We start from the raw sequence: 6,100 nt of genomic DNA on the forward strand, positions 1-6,100 counted from the left end.
CTAGAAGAGAACTTAGCTCTGCGTGATAGCCATAGTGAAAAGTTCAATCAGATGAATATTACAGATAAAGAAGAAGCGAGTAATCTCCCTGCTACTGCATCTGCCCTTCAATCTAGATTGACTCGGGACACTACACAGTACACTAATAGTTTCCATGCTATTCCGCAGAGTTCCGTACCACATACAATTAATCAGAACTCTTACCCATCTCAATTTATTTCACATCATCAAATTTCCCCCAGTAGTGTTCCCAATTATCAACAAAGCCCAGCTCAGTTGCCTAATGCCTGGCATTATGCACAACAGCCGAGTAATTTACATATGGGTAACAATTATCCAGTTCCCAATTTCAGTTCCTGGAAAACGTGTACTAATCCTTCTACTAGTTTTGCTTGCAATTCTAATCAGTTACCCTTCAATACTGGCCACTCGTCACATCGTACGTTGCCAGTGTCCCGATGGAATTTGACAAAATACGATGGCGACGATCAGGGCCTCAAGTTGAACGAGTTTCTGGAAATCGTTCAAGCTTTATCCATGGCCGAACACGTGTCAGAAACTGAACTCTTTGAATCGGCCGTTCATCTATTCACAGGACATGCTCTAAAGTGGTACATGACCATGCGAACCACTGGGCGACTAGTGAACTGGCCGCATCTAGTATTCGAACTCCGACGTACTTTTATGCACCCTGATTTGGACGCCCTTATCAAAATGAAGATATATCAGCGGCGACAACAGCGTAACGAATCATTTCACGAGTTTTATTACGAGATGGAGCGCCTGTTTCGCACCATGAGTAATCAAATTCCCGATTATGAAAAGATGCAAATTTTGTTGCAAAATATTCGCATCGATTACAAGAAGCAACTCACATTCCTACCAATCACCGATTTAGCAACACTCGTTGCTGCGGGACAAAAAATAGATGCACTCAATTTCTCTGCCTATAATAAAGTCTTCGGGGCGGAGAAGCAAACAAACGTGCTTACATCGATCGAACCCAAATCTAAAGCGAAAAAGGCAGAAACGCAAAATAATTCGACAACAGACACAGCTTCGCATGCAAACAATAGAAATCGAAACAAAAATTCCCCAAATCAATTTCATTCTTCTGCCTTCCCATCTTCACATTCTCCGCGATTGCATCCCCAAGCTTCAGCAGCTACAAGCAGCAATCAATCTAGTCGTCTGCCCACTTTAACAGCATTAATTGATTCCCATCGTCCACCACCGTCCAACTGCTGCTTTAATTGTGGTACCCAGGGACACCGCATGATCAGCTGTAGGCTTCCCCGAGGAGTATTGTGTGAAAATTGTGGTTTTCGTGGATACCCTACCAATAACTGTCCGTATTGTACAAAAAACGCGATGTCAGCGAGCGAAAATCGCAGCCCGCTGCACCGATAGTTGCGTGCCATGTAGAACAAAATCTTTCCACATACTTTGAACCAGCTAGTGATGAAATTTATTCATCAGATCCCACTACATGCATAGTCTCTTATCCGTATCCTAACGATAACAGACCATATACATCCGTCAGTGTTTATGGAATCCAATTTAAGGCTCTGCTAGACAGTGGCAGTAATCTCACATTAATTAACGATTCAATTTACTCTAAAATTAAACCACGAAAACTACCCGCCGTTCGATCGTCTATCGTTCTGCGCACAGCGAGTGGTGAGCAGTTAGATGTTTTAGGTCAATTATACTTACCATTCTCCCTAAACGGTTTGGTGAAAATTGTCCCCACATTGGTTGTTCCGAAATTGGCCATTGATTGCATATGTGGAATGGATTTTTGGAACAAGTTCAGCATCCAACCAACAATGCATCATTGTGCAACAATACAGAACACCGAATCGGAATCTTCCACTTACCAATCGTCAGTATCCTCTCTTTCTGCTGAGGAACGTCAGACTCTTGACCAAATCAAACAGCTGTTCCTCCCAGCTCGACCAGGTCAGCTAACATTGACCCCACTTGCAGTACATACCATAGAGATTCAGGATGAATGGAAGCAAAAGGCACCTGTAAGACAGTTCCCGTACGTAATGTCCCCCAAAACCCAGAGTCTGGTTACGGTGGAATTACAGCGACTGTTAGATGCCGGAATCATAGAGCCTAGCAATTCCGACTGGTCTCTTAACTGCGTCCCCGTCATAAAACCTAATAAGGTACGATTATGTCTCGATGCGCGAAAAATAAACGAGCGCACAGTACGCGATGCGTATCCATTACCACATCCTTGCCGTATACTTGGTCAGCTTCCAAAGGCCAAATATCTGTCGACTATCGACCTTTCAGAAGCTTTCCTTCAAGTGCCTCTGGCCCCGTCGTCTAGAAAGTACACTGCGTTTTGCGTACAAGGTAAGGGCCTCTTCCAATATACGCGTATGCCCTTTGGCCTCGTAAACAGCCCGGCCACATTGGCCAGATTAATGGACAAAGTACTTGGTCACGGGATACTAGAGCCTCATGTCTTCGTATACCTCGACGACATCGTCGTGGTTACGGAGACGTTCGAGCAGCATATACAGCTGCTCCGTGAAATTGCTCGAAGATTGCTTGAGGCCAACTTGAGTATAAACCTCGAAAAATCAAAGTTCGGTGTGCCTGAGATCCAGTTTTTGGGTTATTTGCTGAACACGGATGGTCTCCGTACAAACCCGGATAAGATTCGGCCAATTGTAGAGTACGAGAGGCCAACTTCCGTCACCAAGCTTAGAAGATTTTTGGGGATGGCCAACTATTATCGTCGGTTCATCCCCAACTTCAGCGGCATTACAGCTGGTCTCACCGAACTCCTCAAAACAAAAACGAAAATTCTTCGCTGGACCGAGGATGCAGAAAAATCTTTCTGCGAAATTAAAGAGTATCTAGTATCCGCTCCAATCTTGGGTAGTCCTGATTTTTCTAAAGAATTCACTATCCAAACGGATGCCAGCGACGTGGCGGTAGCTGGCATCCTGACGCAACAGCATCAAGATGGGGAAAAGGTAATCTCATATTATAGTCACAAATTGACTACACCACAGAGGAACTACCACGCGGCAGAAAAAGAAGCGTTGGCCGCCTTGTTGGCCATAGACGCTTTCCGTGGTTACATCGAGGGATACCATTTTACCCTCATCACAGATTCATCCGCCTTAACTCACATTTTACACTCGAAGTGGAAGGTAGGGTCACGTTGCAGTAGATGGAGCTTGGATCTACAGCAGTACGACATGACCGTCGTACATAGAAAGGGGAAGGATAATGTTGTACCAGACGCCCTATCACGTAGTACTGCTGTGATCCAAAACCCAACGGCAACGTGGCACTCTACCCTCGTACAGAAGGTGTCGGACAATCCTGATAACTATGTGGATTTTAAGTTGAGCGATGGTCGTTTGTATAAATTTGTGACGGCTAAAAACGAACCGTTTGATAGTCGCTTTGAATGGAAGCATGTCCCCCGTTCTGAAGAAATTCCGGGAATTTTGAAGAAGAACCATGACGATTGCTTCCATTTGGGGTACGATAAAACACTGGCCCGTATACGTACCCGGTTCTATTGGCCAAAAATGGGAACCGATATCAGGAAATATATTCAAGCTTGTCAAACCTGTAAAGAGGTGAAGCCCCTTACGTTCCGGTTGCTCCGGCTATGGGGAAAATGCGTGTTGCCACCCGACCCTGGCAGATAATCTCTATAGATTTTGTGGGACCTCTTCCTCGCAGTCGAAAAGGTAACCAACACATACTGGTTGTAGCCGACCTGTTCTCCAAATGGGTTTTAATCCAACCTGTGAGGAAACTGGATAGCTCAGCCATGTGTGCGATTCTCAGAGACCAGTGGTTTTATAGGAATTCCGTTCCCGAAGTTGTAATATCCGACAACGGAAGCACTTTTACTTCGAAGGAATTCAAAATCTTCTGGATCACTTCGGAATCGCACACTGGCTGAACTCCCGGTACCACTCACAGGCAAATCCAGTTGAGCGTGTTAACCGCACCATCAACGCGGCTATACGTACGTATGCCAAGAATGATCAGCGGTCATGGGACTCAAAAATTCCTGAAATTGAAGTGATACTTAACACGACCATTCACTCATCCACTGGATTTACTCCTTACTATATAACACACGGTCAAGAACTGTCCGAAAGAGGGTCTGATCATCAGCTTCATCGACACGATAAATTATTATCCGAAGTGGAACATCAAGAGCAACGAAAACAAATGTTCAAACATATTTACGACATCGTCCAAAGCAACTTAGCAAAGGCTCACGAGAATTCCAAAACCAATACAATTTACGACACAACCGATTCTCAAAATCATTCACTCCGGGACAACTTGTATATCGCAAGAATATGAAGCTGTCTAATGCAGCCGAACATTACAATGCAAAATATGCAGCTCAGTATCTTCCTTGCAAAGTTAAGAAGAAAATAGGCACTTCTTCATACGATCTAGAAGATCTGTCGGGAAAATCTCTCGGAATATGGCCAGCAGCATTATTAAAACCCGCATGAAGTAACAAAATCACTATCACAGAGATACTTTATTCTCTTCAGTATGTACACAATTATCGTTCTTCGTAAAAATAACACCCCACAACTCGATATTCGCATGAACAACACCCGTCGTATCATCTTCTCAGCAGAATGAACCGAATAAAGCACAGCAAACCTGAAAAGAGAAAACACAAAAAACAACAGAAAAAGTAATAGTATCCATAACAAACCCTTAGGTTGACTAGCTAGAGTTTTCCACAGTTCGTTAGATGAATGCTTGTCGCCCTTGACCTTGATGGAATGAGTCATTCCTGACCTCGGAAATTCCAGTAATTTTAGAGGTTGATCTTTATTCCGCGCGCGTCGTCCTCACACTAAGAGTAAACAGTAATGACATCTCTCGCACTTCGACAGTCGACATTCAGTACAGCGACTGAAATGGATAGGTCAACTGCCCAAGTGGTAAATTAAAGTAGTATTAAATACATCTAGAAGTACGTTTCAAAGGGTCCTTTCTACGCTATTTAAATAAATACGCTAGAGAGAGGACACATTGAATTGATAATGTTTCGAAAATTGAACCCGGTCATTCTTGAAAGAGAATCGCCGAAGAGTTCAAGGAAACATCTTTAGAAATAGGGCGCCCTAGCATAGTGAATAAGGTTATAAAGGATTTGCGTTGAACAAATTAACAACGTGTAGCTTAGAAAAATTATTCAATTTAACCAAAGATCGTTGAGATTAAGATAATAAATGTTTTCGTCTTTTCTGTTTGAGTCGTTTTTGAAATAACATGTATAGGTCACAGGATGATGACCGTAGCATGAAGTATTCTGGTTTATCTTTATAATCGTGAGAAGGACATAAAGCTATTTAATCTGACGAACACGGAAGTAACATATTGCACAGCCCAATACAACTTATTCCACCATATATCGTTCAACACAATCTAAAGAAAAAAAAAAGAAAAAAAAAAATAAATATGTAAAAAAAAATTTAGTAAAGAAATAAAATCCTATAGCAGAAATTTAAAAATAGAAAAAAAAAATTATTGCTAATTTTTTTTATTCGTACCCCGGGATAATTGTAACCTCTCAGTTACAATCCTATCGTAGCATCGATCAACAATAAAAAAAAATGTACATAAGAAAATAATATATATATATATAATTTATGGTCCTAGAATTAAATAAATAGATTTAGATAGTGATGTTATATATTTCAAAGTTTTGTTATCCCATCCTAGTTCCTTTCCTTCGGTGTCAGATGCCCTTTACAACCCTATTATAAATTTAAATTTGAATTATCCCTTACCCCCCTGACACCAAGCAACCGCTGACAACAAACGAACGTTTGTAACAACGACCGTAACCCGCTACCATGCTACCATGTCGGTAACAATACGCATTATGCCATGGCGGTTTTGTAAACTGCGGTCCAGCGGATATAAAAACCACCTGAAACGAGGTTCAGGATCTTATTCGGTAACAGAAAAGCTAAAGTTTCAAACCACAGTTCGCGTTTTTTAAAAGTAAATTAATTACCACTTTGCAGTGACAGAAAATCAGCATCTTGCCGTAGCGATAAGCCAGTCGGAG

General features: G+C 42.1%; 1 long non-coding RNA gene across 1 annotated transcript; it reads right to left on the reverse strand.

The window, feature by feature from the left end:
- Nucleotides 1–4,522: 4,522 nt before the first annotated feature.
- On the reverse strand, nucleotides 4,523–5,425 carry LOC134209655 (uncharacterized). Its single transcript, XR_009978768.1, has 2 exons — nucleotides 4,733–5,425; nucleotides 4,523–4,677 (listed from the first exon to the last, which is right to left on the reverse strand). It is a non-coding gene; the product is annotated as an uncharacterized LOC134209655 (long non-coding RNA).
- Nucleotides 5,426–6,100: the final 675 nt, after the last annotated feature.

The sequence above is a fragment of the Armigeres subalbatus genome, chromosome 1 (genome assembly GCF_024139115.2).
Source record: "Armigeres subalbatus isolate Guangzhou_Male chromosome 1, GZ_Asu_2, whole genome shotgun sequence".
Taxonomy (NCBI): Eukaryota; Metazoa; Arthropoda; class Insecta; order Diptera; family Culicidae; genus Armigeres; species Armigeres subalbatus.